Source organism: Neofelis nebulosa, chromosome 1 (assembly GCF_028018385.1).
Source record: "Neofelis nebulosa isolate mNeoNeb1 chromosome 1, mNeoNeb1.pri, whole genome shotgun sequence".
Taxonomy (NCBI): Eukaryota; Metazoa; Chordata; class Mammalia; order Carnivora; family Felidae; genus Neofelis; species Neofelis nebulosa.
The window spans coordinates 180,799,278-180,819,205 of NC_080782.1; the positions used below are offsets into that span (position 1 = coordinate 180,799,278).

At 35.8% G+C, this 19,928-nt stretch overlaps 1 non-coding gene across 1 annotated transcript; it reads right to left on the reverse strand.

Annotated features, from left to right (window-relative positions):
* Positions 1-11,210: 11,210 nt before the first annotated feature.
* LOC131489335 (U4 spliceosomal RNA) lies at positions 11,211-11,355 on the reverse strand. The gene has a single exon (XR_009250491.1). It is a non-coding gene; the product is annotated as a U4 spliceosomal RNA (small nuclear RNA).
* Positions 11,356-19,928: the final 8,573 nt, after the last annotated feature.

Here is a 19,928-nt window from a genome sequence, read left to right on the forward strand (position 1 = left end):
ATTTACATAAACTTCTTAACTGTGCCTGTCATAAGCACTATAGTTGTTAGATATTGTTTGCTGGATTTTCCACAAGTGCTAATATTATCAAGAATGATATTAACAGTAGAGATAGAAATGACCTAAAGTTAACGTAGTCAGTGAAAGAAGAAAACTAACTGGGAGGTCAGTTTATGATGGCTTAGGGAGGAGTGGTAGGAAAAGTCCTTCAAGACAATGTGTGCTTTGAAAGATGCAAGAGAAAAAAAACCAAAAACCAAAACCCAAAAACCAAATGGAAGATTCTACAGCATCAAGCAGGACAATACTCCCACCTCTAGATTCTGGAGTAAAGGGTGTGATGAAAGCCAGGTCTCTGAGAAGGCTGCAGGGGAATATTAACAGTCTCAGAAGCTACTTTTCAGTTAAGAAGGTAATGGAAAAAGCTACGTAAATTTGGGGATTATAGGGGCACCTGGGTGGCTCAGTTGGTTTAACATCTGACTCTTGGTTTCAAGTCAGGTCATGATCTCAAGGTTGGTGGGTTTGAGCCCCGCATCAGGCTCCACTTTTGGGATTCTCTCTCTCTCCAACCTCTCTGGCCCTCCCCCACTTGTGCTCGCTCGTGCTCTCTCAATAAACATTAAAAAAAATCAAAATTTTAAGATTATAGGTATTTGTTATTGCCTATCAAAAGTTACAGTTTGAAACTAGTTTTCTTATACTCCTTCCCTTCTCTGTGCTAACAACTGCCATGATGTGTTTCTTAACCATTTCAATTCTTCCTAAATGAGATATTTTCCATTTTCACAGACATTACAAGCCTCTTCTGAATAGCTAGATGCTTAAGTTCTCCAACTACTTACATACTGTGACCTACTACCACTTCTATGTTAGATGCTTCACATACGTGCTTCCTTTTTTATGTTTTTTAAAAAATTTATTTTTGAGAGAGTGAGCAAATGAGCAAGGAAGGGGCAGGGAAAGAGGGAGTGAGAGAATACCAAGCAGGCTATACACTGTCAGCATAGAGCCCGACGTGGGGCTTGAACTCACCAATTGTGAGATCATGACCTGAGCTGAAACCAAGAGTCAGGTGCTTAACCGACTGAGTCACCCAGGTGCCCCTGTGCCTCCTTCTTATACCTAAAGTGGAAACGACTGCTTATTGTGCATAGTGTCAATGTGAAGGAAATGATTCCTTCCACAGTTTATACTGGAATTCTCCAAAGGGAATAATTGATATAATCTGTTAAATTTCATCTCTTGAAAAGCATTATGCTGAAAATACATCATCTAGAATACCAGACATCATCAATAACACTTCAGAAATCATTGTGGAGTAGAAGATAAACTAAGATATTTTATTATTGATTGGTAGGCATTTACATCTACAACATTTTTCACCTTCAAATAATAGGAAGCTGAGAAGAAAACATGGATCCAACATGAATTTTATTTGGTATGTGAGGCAGAAAAAAAACCCAGAGATGTTGGAAATATCCAAGATACCTGGAGGCAATCACTATTAAATATTGTCCATTTCACTGAAATGATTATTAAATGTGCCCTTAAAGCTTGTAATAAGAATATTCCAGAACTCAATTTTGGGTCTGAGCACAAAGTTCCACCTGAGAATACTTCAGGAGAGCAGCATTCACATGAAAGTCAGATCTTAGTTAATGTACTAAAGTGACAGAAAAGCCAAACGAATTTAAAGATTAGAGGGTTTATTGGTCAATCCACAGTAATTTCAGAGAGTACAATGGAAAGGTTTTGTAGAGCTCAGATTACAAGATACACAGAGGGGTGGTGGTAAAATAGGTGCTCTGGGAGTTTTGGGTTTCTGGAAGTTAGATGTGAATGGCCATAAGGCATGGAGAGATTGCTCTTGAAAATTGTTTAAAGAAAGGTGGTCTATCTATTTAAGCTGAAATTAGTAATTGCCTGGCTTCATGAAATCGGGCTTCTGAACAGCAACTCCCTTCAAAGACCCTGGGTGACTGATGGACATGGAAGGACAATCTAACAGGGAACTCATGATAAGTAAAGACATCAGTGATACTGCTTTCACGGGCAGCCATAGAAGGCATGACAATACCAGAGACAAATTCTAAGTAGTAATCCTTTAGAAGACTGTTTTTATTTCTGTTAATGTCGTTAAAATGAGTGAGGGTGTATATTAAGTGGATTTATCCTGTAAAGGGCCAGACAGGTATGGAATAAATGGATATATCGCTGAGAAGTTTCCCAGTGATGGAACATACACCCTGCTCTTCCTAAATTTGCTAGCTGTTGGAAAGCAAGAAGTCATGAAAAGGCTTACATAAGTAACAAAAAGTAAAATTCTAGGAATAGCACAACTCTTAGGGTTGAAGTATGATGGAATTTGCCCATTAGAGAGGTTGAGAGGTCAAAGTAGCTAAAGTTGTGAAGAGGGATGAAACGGAGCAGCAGGTGTTAAGCAGACCATTTTAGGAGTGGTTTTAAGCCATGGACACACTTTAAGCAGGTGGCTAAAATAATGTCCGCTTTCAAGAGGGCTAGGGGTGTAGAATGAACAGCTATAAAGCTGTATCAATAGTACTGATCAGAGGAATTTGAGCGAATTGTGGAATTCAGCGGCCAACTGAGACGCTCCTCTCCAATGAACCCAAATTTCTGTAGGAAGTGCACCCAGTCCCCTTAATTCCTTTTAATTCTTCAGGGATCATGTTCCGATGATTACTTTTTAACTTGATTTTCCACTGCTGTTGGACGCTTGGTCTGTCACAGCTTATTCCAATTGCTGAACCTCTCTCTGCCTCCAACTTGATAGCCACAGATCGCAGTTCATTCTCCATGCTTCATTCAGTACAGCACTCACACATGACCTTTTGACTTGGTAACAGAGGCTTTTTTGGTGACGAAAAGAGCAGTCCACCAACAGTAAAAAAGAAACCCAAATTGAAATCAGACGTAATAGTGCCTAGTATTTGGCTACTAACCCTAACAGCTCAACATTCATATTGTGTCGCATTTCCCCATCTGCTGCCGATAGTGCACATTCTCAACCCTTCAATATCTCTACCTCCCAGCTCCTCAGGCTGTTTCCACACCCCGAATTTAGATGAATTCACATGCAGAACACTTTAGCTGTCATTCTGTCACTATTGTACGATCTCCCTCCATTCACGGAAGTATTTTAAACAAAAAGCAACTTATATCAGAGGAAAAATTATGAAAATATTTTTGTGCAGAAGGGACAGCAGTCATCTGTGTGGTTTTAAACAACACGTTTTTATACCTTAAAACAACAACAACCAAAGAAAACAACACACAGGCAGCTACTACCACTTACTGAGAAAACATCAGAGGAAGTTTCTAATAGAGATCAGGAGTTGTATTCAAATGGAATCAATCAAATTGAGTTTATCCCTACCTGCTAACATCTGGGCAATCTGCCAATGCAATAAAAATTCAATAAACTTATAAATTATTACCAGAGCATGCAGGCCTCTTTTTCTACCAGTGTGCATAAAGATTGCTTATGGTATTAAGCATGTGAAAAATTAATTAAAAACTACAACTGTTATTTTTGTAACTATTTACCGTTACTGATTTCCATTCTTTGCTTTAAATATAGTGCTATGGGAGAAATGAGGATAAACAGGGAAAAAATAGTCTTAAAGATTTTAGTTTTAAGATCTGCAGCTGAGACGAGAGAGGAATGTAGCCTACAGGAAGTGCATTTGTTTCTACGTCGTTGTCCATAAATCTAATTATACTTTTACTTCATGATGAACTTTCAAGAACAAAGAAATTTCACTGAGATAACAGAGTATATTTTTATGTATCTTAAAGCAGATTTCCAGGTAGAAGGATTAACATGTACATTTAAAAATAACAGGTACCCATTTTTAAACAAACTGGATTCACCAATAAATTCACCATCTTGTGGAAAAACATAGTTGATTTCCAATGCCAATTATGCTTTTGAGTTCTTGAATGAGCCACTGATTCTGGAATAAATACTTGAAGCAGCTTTGTTAGAAAAACCATTTAGGGATACGACAGTTTTTTGCCAAGTCTAGGATTCATCCAAGCAGTGCTGGCATTAGGAATTACTTTGTATCATACTCAGTAGGTACATAAAAATATATGTGTCAAAGTAATTTTTAATCCATTTCTGATGCGATTTATCTGAAAATAAAGGATTTCTTTTCAGTCAGTATTGAATTAACTCCTAAGTACTGATGAAATCATTGATTTAACTGTATATGGCATTAGAGTCAGTCCACAAGGGGGCTCCCTTGCTTTAGATTTCCTTCAAAACGGATTATGACACTTTAGATGATTTTTTTTTTACCTTTGCAGAATTTAATAAACCAATTTTAAATGCACCAGAAACTCTGAAATGTATTAATGGGTCACATTAACCTTAAAGAAAGAAGTGCAGCCTCCACACTCTCTGGGACATCTGATTTTTCTTAGCAAAAACTTTTTTTTTTCTTTAAACAAATGTCATACCATTCGTCAACTATCACAAAATCGTGCTTCTCTAAGTTGTATATAGCCAACTCTATCAATGATACACAAATGCTAGGAGACAACAAAACTGCAATGGTTAGTTCTGAGAAACCCCCATGATTTCCACATGACAAAATATGTCAAATGCGCATATAGCACATGTCATTTTTTTAACGAGTCAAAGAAAAAAAAACTATTTTGCTTCTTCCATAAAATAGGATTTGGTGATCTTTGAAAATATCTACTTGACTATGCATTTGTTGGGTTCTCTTTCACCAATCCCACTATTTATTCAATTCCAGAGATTTGCTGGAGTGTGTACTTCATCACAAACCTTGTTTTCAAAACTGGATGGATTTTACAGATGAAGACAAACTGATACCTCCAAGCAGCTTACAGTTTCCTAGTAGGAGTGAAATGATATGTACACAATTGTGTGACAACATGGATGGAGGTGTTGAATATGGGGAGGTTTGTATCTTCACAAGCTAGAAAAACTATGCAGCTATGTTTACAAATACATGAAATATTGCATAATTCAAATGTGAAGAAAATTTTTGCTGCTTATTTGTCTTATACTAGTCCCTGCTGGAGATATTTTTTGGGCATCCTTTTATATAATCTTCATACCCTAAACCATGCCATGGCCTATATTTCTATCTGTTGAGCTCTTATTTCCCTGCAGACAACAATGGAGGACTAAAAATCCAGTGATGCCCAGTTTGGTCTCTAGGTGGCAAACAAGCCCTTTTTTGTTATGAAGCAGAAGTCCCTATCCTGTTCCATCCCCTTTTCTAAGAAAGAGTAAAATTCCTCAGGAAATGATAGGAGCTTTCAAATCTCACAAAATTCTGTGAGTAGCAACACAACTTAGATGTTAATTCGAAAGAGGAATAGAACACGTGACTGGAAGTTTTATGTTACCAAGAACAACTCTCAAATAACTGAAATATTTTTATACTGAGGGGAAGGGACTAGGAAGAGATAACATGGAATTGGAATATTAGAATATAAGCTGATTCTGGAATGTAAGCTATAAAAGGACAAGGATCCTTATGTTTCTGTTGCCCCATTTCTATATTTCTAGCGCCTAATATATAGCAAACGTTATTTGGTCAATAATCTGCCTCCCCACTTTCTTCTGTTATGACTTAGAGAATAAATATTTTTGAGTTTGTTAGCCATACTGGGCCTGTCCCAACTATGAAACTCTGTTTTTAATTTGACAGCAGCCATGTCCAATGATAATAATAAAAGAATGAACATGGCTATGTTCCAGTAAAATTTATAAAAAACAGGTGCCCAGCCCATCGTCTAGGTTCTTTGGCTCTCACTACATATCTTCTTTCTTGTTCCTTAGTGGCTCAAGAGTTTATAAAGTCATACTTCATGGCTCATGGCAAACCAGATATTCTGGGAGTATAGAACCATGCCTTAAAATTTACAATGGGATCTTTTTGCTTAGACAATTTATTAACAGAGGTCTAATTTTATTAGACAATTTATTACCAGGGCCCAATTTTGTCTCTTCTAAAAGCAGTGGTCCTTTGTGAGTACCTGTAACTGGACTGAACCAGCCTCTCTAATCCCACATTTTAAGTTAATAGTAGTTGAAAATGAATAATAGTTGCCTATCACATAGCAGATTAAAGCAGAGGTCTTTACTATCTGACGGTTTTCAGTTTAAATGTTTGCTTGCCCTATAATACTTCTGTTACAATAGTCACTTGAAAAAAATGTACAATAAAAAACTGCCTCCAAACTTCTCTCAATTTATATGGCTTAGCAAAAAATAATATCAGCCAGAGAGTACATGAATTCCTAAAGAAGCAAGTTTAGTAGCCATAACTGTGCAAATCCTGTTGCCTTCATTCTCTGCTCCTCCATCCCTGTATCCCTAACGTCAGATCTTTACTGTAGTATCAGTGAAAAAGAGATACTGCAATCAACCTAATAAACAGAGATATACTTGGAAAAAGAACAAGGGTGCACATCTATTTGCACACCTATTTCTAATTAATCGTTGACATCTGATGGTAAATTTAATGTGTCAACTAGACTGGGCCACGGGATACCCAAGTATTTGCTCAAACATAATTCTGAGTGCATCTGTGAGGGTATTTGGGGATGGGATTAACATTTAAATCAGTAGACAAAGTAAAAAAAGATTGCCCTCCACAATGTGAGTGGGCCTCATCCAATCAGAAGCCTAATGAAACAAAAAGCCAGACCTTCTACTGAGAGAGAATTCTTCCTGACTAAAGTTCTTTGAACTTGGAGATAGTCTTTTTTCCTGCCTTTGGATTGGAACTGAAATATAAGTTCTTCCTGGATATTAATCCTGCTGAAACTTTAGATAGGAGTTTCACCATTCTCTCTCTCGGTTCTTAAGACTTCAGATTCAAGCTGGAATTAAGCCATTGGCTCTTCATTCTCCAGCTTGATGACTCACCCTGCAGATGCTGGGACTTCTCAGCCTCCATATTCATATGAAGCAATTACTTATAACAAACCTCTACGTAAGTCTTTAATATATATACTATATACTATGTAATATACACATACCCCATTGATTCTCTGGAGAACACTATATACACACACGTGTGGTTTCACTGGGTACCGAGCTCCCTTTCACAGTCCAGATACTCTCCTATACTCTCTGTGCTTCATCTGTGAACACAGACTCAAGAGCCTTTCTCTGCTTTGACTAGGAATTCAATGAACGCCTCACTTCTTTAGGATATTTGCTACAGTTGAAATCTTGATATTCTTATCTCTACAATGAATGTTTTCACTATTCAAGTTGAGTATAGGAAGGGAACCTACTTCTTCTGCAGGTGAGCACATACCAGAGGAGGATGATGTGGTTGACATTCCAAATTGGAACATCATTGTGTTTTCCTAGTACACTCTGGTGAAGCTGAATTCCAAAGATATTTTAATTTTTTAGGGTTTCATAGAAAATCAACATTATGAAATTTTTAAATATATTCAATCTTCCACCTAATTCTCTAATAACTCTTGGAACATGGCATTGATGCAATTTAGAAACCAAGAAATGCTATTGTTCTTTTGGTTGGTTGCCCAATTTCTTAAAGTTTGGATTGACTTTATAAGTCTCCAGCTTGTGGATATATGCTGATTTGTTTAATCTACTTAATGGATAAAAAAGCAGTCTTTGAACTGCACTGACATTAGTGATGAGGCTGAAGAAACCAAGGCATTTGGTTTACATAAAGTTCTATTGAAATGTCTGGAACCAAAGCAGCAGTGTGTATTTCAAGGCTGTTTAGAAAACAAGACATAAATCTTTACTTGATAAGAGGAACAAATCAATAGAAAACAAAACACATTTATATGCTCCTGATAGCACTACAAATGGGGAATAGAACACTTAGCTTAACCTATTGCTCAAGAAGAGCCATTAAACTCTGTTGTACACAGTGAATATCATTCAGGAATTTTGATACTTTTTTTGAAGGGCCTCTATTTTTTAAGTACCTCTAGCCCCTCTTGTATGAGTTGAAAATTTAATAAGTTTTCTTATTTTTAACACTGTGAGATTTCCCTGCAATGTGCTGAAACAAACAGAAAAAGGAAACAGTGTGTTCTCTTACAACTAAAGAAAATCTACCTTGGCATTCATAGTTTGCTAGGCAAAGTCATTGGTTTTGTTTTGGTTTTTGAAGAGCTAGAAAATATGTAGTGAGGAAAGAAAATAACTGTGACCCAATACTGAATATTAAATCAAATTAACAGGCAAAGATAGAGTTATGACCCCAGAGATTACACAATGAAGGAAATTTCCATCAGATCTTGAATTTGATTTATATCTGTTAGTAATGAAAATAATGAAGAATTATCTTTGTGTTATACTCTCTTAACCCTGTCAAAAAAAAAAAGCTTTTTTTCCCATTTTCAAATGGTTCTGTAGAAAATTCCTAGTGATTTACTACTTGAAATGGAATCTAGCATTGTGAAAAATGAATTCCTCATTGCAACTCTTTCGTCTTATGCTCTCAGTAGACATTAAGTTTGTGCTTCAGAAAGTGATTGTACATAAAAGCAGAGAGAGGCATGGATCCTATATTCCTCTTCTAAGACTGAAGCCTTGCAAAGCCAGGTTTCATCACCCCGTTTTAAATCCCATGGGATTTTGGACATTCCATTTAGAGATGGATTTTTTAATTTTAAAAAATCCCCATGTGTTCTTTTATACATTATAATAAAATACGTTTATCTCTGGTCACATAGCACAAGCTTGTTGCTTCTGCTCTGACATGGTTAGTTAGCACACTAAAGGGTATTTAGAAAGTATTCAGATATGGTATGGCCATGGGTCACACAGATGTTGAGAAGTTTCCTCTGTGCAGTCTGAAGCAGCAAGTGTGATTAAACTATGAAGTAGTATTTCTAATCCAGTGCCAAAAAAAAAAAAAAAAGAAAAAAAAGAATGAGCAAAGGAAATATTTTTACTCAATTTTGCTAAATTTAAAACTTTTTGATTTCTCCTTTTGTCTTGTACCCCTTCACCTTGCTATGTTTACACTGATAAACTGGTTCCAATTAAATGAGTTTATTGGTGCACAAATTCTAATTTGTTTGAGCAAGTATACACAAACATTCCTATGATAATAAGGTGTAGGTGTGTTGTACCAGTACATGAAATGAATTCACAAAAAAGTTACTTCTTATAAAACAGAACTTAAAAAGATTCACATCCATTAAAAAGATTTTTAATAAAAATAGTAGGCTCACAAGCCTATGGCCTTGATTCAGCTCTTAAAATGTCCTCTCCAGAAACATGAAAGGTGGCTCAGAGATTGTCTACGTGATCAGATGGAATGCATTTAGAGGGACATTGCAATTATCTCCAACTTACTAGCTTTGCAATACTATTCTAAAAACAAACTTATGTAAAGCCTTTTTTCCCAAGGTGAAAAATTTTTATATTCAATTTTTAACCTATCTTTATAATTAAATGCTATAATTAATCATTGCTTTAATAAAATAGAATTCTCCATTTAATAGGTTAAATATAGAAAAGAACAGATAGGCTAAACATCCACCATTTTTTGGTAAGAAATATACACTCATGAGTCCTCTTATATTTACTGCTACATTATACTAGAGTGCATATAGATACACACCCAGGGTTCATAAAACCTATACAAGAATGCGGATTTCCTTGTCCCCAGTAATAATGTTCTCTACCACAGATTACTAGAATGATCTACACAGTTATTCATATGCAGTCAACACAGAGTTGACAGTCATTTAATAATCTCAAAACAAATGCAAAGTTGATGGTTAGATAATGCATCACAGAAGATCTGTGGGATCTTTTCCAGCATCTAATGTTAGTGCCCATTTTGCAAAGGATTTTAAGCAAGCTTTGAGGACATGGCTTATTTTTTCCCCTTTGAGTTTGCCTTCCTTTTTTGAGATATTCTCCTTTTCTATTTTTTTTTTTTTAGCTCTATCAATCCTGCAGGGTTAATATCTGCCTTTCTGACCATTTTAGGATTCTGGATGCTCTTATAATCTGACAATGGTCAGATTTTTGCTATTAATTTTATATTGTAATATTGTAATTAACTTTATATTGAATTTATTTCCTAAAATTGGCCATCTACTTCTTAAGGGAAGTGACCACATGTTAGATATTTTTGGACTTCCTTTGAATCACAAAGTGCCTCAGTGGAAGATCAAGGAATGCATAAATGGATTTATAGTTATTTAAAAACTTTAACCTGTTACCTGTACCAATTCCATTTGCTTATTCTATGTCTCAGAGCAAGTACAAATGATCAAGAGTTGTTTTATTCTTAGATTGAATTCATGAATTCTACTCCATAATGTTGGCATCAATGGATGTCAGAATATTCAAGAAAATAATTTTTTGCCCATTATGATGACCATTAAATTTTTATTAATGATTTTAATAAAACTGAAAGAAGCAACCAGTAAATAATTGGTTGGTTGAGAAATTCCTAACTTCACACTTCTTGATAGTTTAAATTATTGATCTTATTTGCCATGGTGCTGGCATTTGACCAAGTATCCTGCCAAGTTAGTAATTAAAATACAAATTGGTTTTATGAATCAAAGTGCTTTCTTTCTAGATAGATAAATCCTCAGGGACACCGGCAATTGATATCATACACACTTGTAATGTCAAACAAGAAAAGGTTAGTTGCAATTATAGACAGAAAACCATTAGTGGGGCTTTGGATTGTACTGATACAATTACTCTAGCCTGGGATTCTTGGTCTAAGCCCTATTGTCCATTGAAATAAAATTTGCCAGAAAATCTGCACTATGAAGCGTTTAGGTGATAGTAATCCCCTTTAAAATGAAGATAATGCAGTGTCATAGTTTCAAACAGACCATACCTGGGGAATGAACTACATTACAAACCTCTAAAGTCCTAAGTATCATGCTGAGGATGATATTGCCTCAAAAGTAACTTTACAAACTCAGTACACATATTCCACTTGAAATTGGGTGTCTTCTTCCCTCCTACCTATCAGTGGAAAGAGGCATGAGTGCCTAGAGGGAGAAACCAGGTCCTAGATGGGGAGCACAAGGGAGTTACACGTTTCAAAAGGGCACGGAACAACTATTCTTAGAGTCTGGGTATGTATGGAAAAGGAACAGGCTGTAAGTATAAGAACTGATGTGATACACCACCTTCTGGATGTTGTTTCCTTTTTTCCTTTTATACTTCTCTTCATCCTGGTTACTGAAAATAGAATGAGAAGGGGAAAGTTACAGTAGAAGGAGGGTCTCGGCCTCATTTTCAATTAGCAATAATCGCTCCTCGGATAAACCTCATTGGCTACAATACTGCCACTGCACAAAGCGTCCGCCTCATTTTCAAGCATTTCCTTACTGAGGTAGATTTCATTATGACTTGCATGAGAATTGCTCCACTTCTTGTTACATACATATTTTCTTCATCATTTAGATATTCCTTTTCCCATATGGATTTTCTGAAAACCAAAGGTACATCCCAGCTACCTTTTGACATAAATAATAAAAGATGCAGACCCCTTCTTCTGTGTTCTCCTCTGTATTCCAGCATAAAAAGGAAGTGAAGAAGCCAGGGCTCTAAATGTGAGGTCGTATGCAGGGTTGGAGTCTCTAGCCAGTGGTTCTCCAGTTCTCTTGTTATCTTTTACTGTTTGAGTCAAGCTAGGAGACTCCAACAAAAGTAACTACTGCACACAGTTCATTATTTGGTTCATGTAGTTTTTTTTTTTTTTTTTTTTTTTTTTTTTTTAAAGATTTTTTTTTTCAACGTTTTTTATTTATTTTTGGGACAGAGAGAGACAGAGCATGAACGGGGGAGGGGCAGAGAGAGAGGGAGACACAGAATCGGAAACAGGCTCCAGGCTCCGAGCCATCAGCCCAGAGCCTGACGCGGGGCTCGAACTCACGGACCGCGAGATCGTGACCTGGCTGAAGTCGGACGCTTAACCGACTGCGCCACCCAGGCGCCCCAGGTTCATGTAGTTTTTAAAAACACTTCTAAAACTGTGAAATATTGAAGAAAGTGATGAGGTTGGATATTAAGTTGACTTCAGAAAACAAGGAAAGGGAGATCTTAGATGGGCTATTATCATGGCCTCATTACTTGACATCCCAAGTAGACACAGGTGGTAAGACACGAAGAGTAAAATATTAATCCAATAATAAATTCAGTTAAAATAATCCATTTCGGTTATGTAGCATATGTTCACATCTTGGTGCAAAAGTCCTTTGGATGGAAAGTCACCCACCTTTTCCCAGGAGTCCAAAGGAAGGAACCCAAACAGGACTATGAAGATGACAAATGACTGTAGGATGAAGATTGCTCTTTTCTCATCTGCCAATTTAAATGTATCCTTCTAACTATATGAATGTTACTTAATACTGGAGCTTAGTTAAAAAAAAAATAGAGAGAGAGAGAGAGAGAGAGAAAACAGACACTGACTGGGGCTGTGGCGTAGCAAGGACAGCTCAGTGGTTTGAACTGGAGGGTTGGTGGATAGCAGGTAAGAAAGAATTCCCCTACACAACCAGAGAGCAAGAACAGTTCATGCAGCCCCAGGTTGTAGATGCCATTCTTAGATAACCCATATACAGACCAATGGGGAGATGACTTGTATTATCTGAATCAGAATTTTCAATAGAGAAAAACAATCTTTTTTTCTACTTCTAGAAGCATTATTTGCCACTAAAAAATCTTTATTATTTATAATAACAAAAATGTGTATTCTTCAGGAATGCTGTCAAGGCTACAATTGTATTTTCTCAAAAATTTTTAAAACTCACATAAGGTCAAACAAATCATCAGGGGTCTCAAGCCAGCAGAACCATCACATATGAAGAAGGGGCGAAACTGGCTATTCCAGAAAGGAGGTTTAGGAGGAGGTAGGGATGCAGGAAGTAGAAGAAAAATTCTTGCCCAGTATGTGATGACACCTTAGCTTCCTTCAAAATTTTAGTAAATTAATACTCATGAAGTGTTTCAGGCAAGTCATTTTGTTGGGGGATGAAGGATATGAAAGAATTGGTCTTCATGTTTAGCTTGATGCAGGAGATGCTGTGTCATCAAATCTGGAACAGGAGTACACAGAAAGATGGGGAAAGAAAATTGTATAGAATTTGAAAAATTTCAGAAGCTATGCATGTGGAGGGGGTAATCTGAACTAGTGTATGACATGACGTTGGGAGTTAAATCCAAATTTATCTGCAATGGGCTTTTAGCTAACTGGTGGTTTATAATATAGAGTCACTTTTTAAAAATCTAAATCTATGTGTGTGGATATATGCTTACATGCAATTGAGATCTTACTATATATAAATGTCTTCATTTTTTGAGGCTATAATTTGTTCTAAAAAAAGCTACAAATGTATTAGTAAACACGATTTCTACAGTATTTTGTAAAAGGAACACTCCATATTTTATTTAAAATTTCTGCTTAGTTTTTTTCAGACCAGTTTGGAATTACATTTAATGCTGTAATAAACCACCATGTACTTAAATAGTTTTAAATATGATCGCCTCCTTTGGAGAAATTCCTGGAAGTTTTACCTTTAACGATATTGATACCTACTGACAAATCACTTTCCAGGAACTTACCACTTTCTACTCACCCCGGAAACTGGAAAATCTCCTTTTCATCAACTTTCAGTGGAAGGGAGTACTATCAAATTTTGATTTTTGGTATTTTCAATCTGGCAATATTTTTTTTTAATTTAAATCTGAGGAGTGCCTAGGTGGCTCTGTCGGTTCAGAGGCTGACTTCAGCTCAGGTCATGATCTTGCAGTCTGTGAGTTAGATCCCCATGTCAGGCTCTGTGCTGACAGCTCAGATCCTGGAGCCTGCTTCAGATTCTGTGTCTCCCTCTCTCTCTCTCTCTCTGCCCCTCTCTGCTTACACTCTCTCTCAAAAATAAACAAACACTTAAAACTGTTTAAAAATAAATAAATTTGGCATCTGGTGGCTCAGTCAGTTGAGTGTCTAATTCTTGATTTTGGCTCTGGTCACGATCTCATGGTTTACAAGACTGAGCCTTGCATCAGCCTGCTTGGATTCTCTCTCTCCCTCTCTCTCTGCCCCTCCCAGCTCACATTCCCTTGTTCTCAAAATAAACAACCACGTGGGGCGCCTGGGTGGCTTGGTCGGTTGAGCGTCCGACTTCGGCTCAGGTCATGATCTCACGGTCCGTGAGTTCGAGCCCCGCGTCGGGCTCTGTGCTGACAGCTCGGAGCCTGGAGCCTGTTTCAGATTCTGTGTCTCCCTCTCTCTCTGCCCCTCCCCTGTTCATGCTCTGTCTCTCTTTGTCTCAAAAATACATAAACGTTAAAAAAAAAAAAAAAAATTAAAAAAAAAAAAAAACAACCACGAAAAAAAAATTTTAAAAATTTGACCACGAATAAACTAACAGTATGAATATGTTAATTTTTGGGAGGGTCTTGGTTTTCTAATGAATTTGTATAATATTTGTATAAGAATATTAATGAATATTAAATGTTTCAGACATATTACTTGGAGCTATATTAATACAAGTATTTTTGAAAAGGTTTCTTTGAAATCTAAATGAATTAACTTTATACCTTTTGGAAGAGTTCCTTATGTTTAGAAAGTGCTACATATATTAGCTTTTTACGATTATTAGTACTTCACTTACAAATCATCAATTATAAAAGAACTTACAAAATTCTTACCATTGAAGATATCTTAGCAACTATGGAGAAAAATGGTAATAGATACTTTTACTATTGGATAACTTAGTCTAATTATAAAACATGTTTTTTTTTTATATTTTTATGTATTTTTGAGAGACAGAGCACAAGCGGGGGAGGAACAGAGACAGAGGGAGACACAATTTGAAGCAGGCTCTAGGGTCCAAGCTGTCAGCACAGAACTTGATGCTGGGCTCGAACTCATAAACCGTGAGATCTGACCTGAGCCGAAGTCGGACGCTTAACCAACTGAGCCACCCAAGTGCCCCAATTATAAAACATGTTTTAAAGGAACAAGTAAAATAACCACTCTGGCTCAAGTTGGGGGAGGGGGGAAGAAGTGCCACCAAGTCAGTTTTTCCTGGTCTTCAGAGTGATCCATCTTCAAGACACCTCTTAAGAACTTTCAGTGTCACTGAACATCAAGTATTGAACACCATTACCAAAGATCAAATCCCTCATTTAAAAATAAGATTCAACCATCCCTGAGAAACAAATTAACAGTCCTTGATCATACAAGTTAAAAGAGACACATCCTTTTATATTCTTTCTTTGCAGTTGATACAGAATAAAAGAAAATCGATGTAGTATATTCTCCAAGAGTATGAAGTAAAAGAGTCCTTATTTCAAAACATTTTGTAAAAAGAAAATCAGGAACTATTTGCCTGGTTATTTGTTTTGTGATACTGGTAGTGAAATGGATGTTAATTTTCTAGAAAAAGGTATATTTCAGCCATCCAAAAATTTTGACTAGAATTACACATTTAATTCTAATTGCATAAATATAATTAAAATACTAACTCAACAGTGATTCATATTTAAAACACAAATCATTCACAGAAGTATAAATTATATGAACTTATATGGCACACACATAAACACAAAGACATTTGGATATCAGAAGAAATCTCAAAGTCACACCAATGAAACATTTTTCTTTTCCAAAGGGACTAATATCTCATACCTTATTTTATTGTTTAGCTTCATTATTATTTTCATTATCTACCTGCAGAATTGAGAAATCACAGTACTTTTACTTATTCTTCTCCTACCAAACCCAAAGTGTCAATGATATTGACATTTTCTGCAGAGAAAGGCTATTTTAGGTGACTAGTGTTTGCTTTAGGGTTGCATGTGATAAACAACAAGCTAAATGCTAATGCTCACAAGTTTAATATATTTTTCTGTTTTGCTTCTCTTAAGGTTGCTTTGTGAGATTATTGTATAGGTTACACTTTTAGAGCTCTCTAGAAAACCCAAAGAGTACTTTATTCTTTTGGATTTGAGAGTTTAACTACAGGCACATAACAATGTGCAGTCCATCTTTATGCAAATAGCTTAAAAGGCAGTGTGTCTGAAGGGCTGGTTTATGGCATTATTTCGTTTTATATCTTTGCAATCAACACCATACAGCTAACATGGCCATGTAAATTCATGAGAGATTTTTCTACTGAAACCCAAACAAGGTCATCTGCTTTTGAAGATCGGAGTGAGATAAAAGTGACACTACTAAAACAACCTGCACAGCCTCTTTTTTTAAACTGCTGACTCTACCTTTGAAAGTAGATCATTGATTTCCCCCCTCCAAATTTGGATTTCTAATGCTAATTCTAATGAAGGAATTTTAGACAAGCTCTGATACCAGCAATTCATGTTTATTTCCTTTTAGAGAATGTTCTCTGAAACACTAAGTTTCCAAACATGTTTTGCTTTCCATGTTAGAGTTAGCTTTTTCAGGTACATTTATGCATGGAGGTAAATGGACATTACGTTTTTGTGTGTCTTCAGGATGCATTCTATGATGTATACTACAGAATAGGCTGTACTATTTTAAAAAATCAACTGGCAAATAGATTTAATGAGATATTTATTTTTGAGGAGGGAGGGTAACTGCCTTTATTGCCTTCTATCCTTTTTACATAGTTTTATTTTTTATTAACAATAAAACTATTCAAAATGAAACTTACATTCACTTAAGTTTTTTCTTTGTGATTTGCAGTAAAATGTGTTTGTGCAAACTAAAGTGTGTTTTGCTAAAGTTTTCCTTTTTAAAAAAAATATCAGTTTATTATTTTTTTTAATGAGAGAGGGAGAAAAAATAGAATCTTGATACCTAGGCTATACAAACAAGACAAGACCAAAATCAGGCCTCTCTGGCCATGCAGGTAATGATTTAAGAAAACCCAAACTAAAGGTTCTCGCACACCTTTTCTTGAATAACCTACAAAATGGAGAAACAAGATCATTATTTTCACATGCCTTAAGATACAGACAGGTAACTTTCATTAAATATTTGTCACACTGTCTACTCATCTTCTACAATTGTATGTACTCCTAACAACACGATGTTAATTCCAATGGCATTTTTAAATATAATTAACAGTGTTACATTAATTTTAGATGTACAACTTATTGATTTGACAAGTTTATACCTTATGTTATGTTCACCATAAGTATAGCTACCATCTGTCCTGTTACATAGCTATTACAATATCATTGAGTGTTGCTATTTATACTAAAATTTGTATAGAACCACAGAATAACTAGCCAAAGTAACTCTGAGAAAGAAGAACAAAGCTGGAAGTATCATAATACTGGATTTCAAGATATACTACAAAGCTGTAGTAATCAAAACAGTATGGTACTGGCACAAAAACAGACACAAAAATCAATGGAACAGAATAAAGACCTCAGAAATAAATTCACAATTAAATAGTCTATCAATCTGTGTTAAGAAGGCAACAATTTACAATGGGGAAAAGACAGTCTTTTTAATAAATGGTATTGAAAAAATTGGACAGCTACATGCAAAAGAATGAAGCAGGACTACTTTCTAACACCTTACACAAAAATTCAAAATGGATTAAACAAGGGAAACAAAAATAAAAATAAACTAGTGGGACATCAACATAAAACAAAACACAAAACAAAACAGTCCAGGAAACAACAAAATAAAAGACAACCTACTGGATAGGAGAAGATATTGGCAAATGATATATCCAATAAGGGATTCATGTATAAAATATATAAAGAACTTATAGAACTCGATACCAAAGAAACAATCTGATTTAAAATTGGGCAGAGGACCTAAATAAACATTTTTCCAAAAAAGACATACAGACAGCAAATGGGCACATAAAAAGGATGTTCATCATCAGGAATATGCAAATCAGAACCACAATAAGCTATCACCTTACACCTGTCAGAATGGCTAAAATCAAAAACAAGAGAAAGTATGGACGAGGATGTGGAGAAAAAACACTTGTGCATTGTTGGTGGGAATGCAAACTGGTGCAGTCACTGTGGAAACAGTATGGAGGTTCCTCAATTAAAAACAGAAGTACTTTGTGATCCAATAACAAAAACACTAACTTGCATCCTTATGTTTATTGCAGCATTGTTTTTAATAGCCAAGACATGGAAGCAACCTTCGTGTCCACCGATAGATGACTGGATAAGGAAAATGTGACATAAATGGAATAATATACAGCCATAGAAAGGGATGAGATTGTGCCATTTGAGAAAACATGGTTGAGCTTAGAGGGCATTATGGTAAGTGAAATTAGACTGAAGAAGACAAATGATACCACATGATTCCACTCATAAAAGGAATCAAAAAAATCAATAGAAAGCAGAATCTGACCTATAAATACAGAAAAGTGATGGTTGCCAGAGGGTTTGGGAGTGGGTTTAAGCAAAATGGTTGAAGGGGAGACACAGGCATCCAGTTGTGGCATGAGTAAATCATGGGAATAAAAAGTTCCAACCCCTTTCTGAGATTCTCTGTGCTAACAGAGAACATACTAGCTGACTCAGAAATTAATCCCAAGACTTTCTCCTTACCAGCCTGCAGTTTTTACATACTGAAATTTTTTTTCTATTTTCTCACTTGTAATATTTCTAATAGGATGTACTCTAAGCACTTCATGGATTATTCAGTTCACTCTTAACAACCTTACATCTCAGTACTATGAGTTTCCCCATTCCTGATGGACTAAAGCAGAGAGTAAATAAGTATGTAGTTATTGAAGTCCACAAAGCTAGAATGTGGCAGAGCTGAAATTCAAAGTCAGGCACAGCCTTCATCTCCTACATCATACGCCAGTACTGAAATTCTAGAGCACCAGTCCCTTGTGTTTTCTTAAGAAACAAACTATGGAGTAGGGAGAGTAGATGAGCACACTAAAATTTCCTAGTGGTTTTTTTTGTTGTTGTTGTTTTGTTTTGCCAACTCTGGATAAGTGCAGAAGTTTTTACAATGTTGACAGACACTCAGGAGAGCTATACGACACTGGTGTGAGCCTCAGAAGAACTGGGATTGAAATTCTGCTTCACCTCTTAGTAATTGTAAGAAAAATTGGGGTGAGGCTCCTCATGTCTTTGAGCCTCGGTAGATGAATAATAAGATAGCTACTTTACCTCACCTACATCATAGGTGGTTATGAGGCATTAAATATATGAATACAGGGCATGGTATACATATAAGGGATTACAGGTAAGAAAAATTTCTCTTTTAAAATTTTTTTGAAAAGTTTAAACTATTGTAGAAAAGTACAGAGATTGAAAGACATGTATTTATCACCAATAATTATGTTTAAATTTTTTCATTTTTTAAAAAGTGGAGAAACAAAATTGTAGCCCCACACCCCTACTTTTTATTTCCTCAAAGTTTATTTCCTACATTCCCTCTCAGAGGCAACCACCATGATAAATTTGGTATTTTCCAAATTTATTGGACCACGTTTGCACACTTTTACTGAAAACGTCTATACCCTTGTTTCATCACTTTGTGTTTTCACAAATTTAAATAAATGCTGTCAGTTTATACAAAGCAATTTTCACACCACAGTATTTCTGAACTCTTCTCTGTACATTTCTATACCTGATTCAAGTGTATGAACATATCACAAATATTTATCCATTTCCTGACTGGTGGATACTTTGTATCCAAATTTAGCTATGCTTTAATAAGCAGCTTTGCACACATCCAATACACCCATGGAAAATTTTCTCTACATGTATCCTAGATCAGAGGCATGTCAAGATTTAAGCACAGCGCCATAATGTGATAAGCACACCTCATTTTAAAAAGTGTTACATGTTTGGTGTTTCCTGCAATGAAACATTTGCAAGCCTCACATTTCTAAAGCATTCAACAAAACGAATGTTTTGGATCATAGTTCCTTGGTTTAATGATATCTTG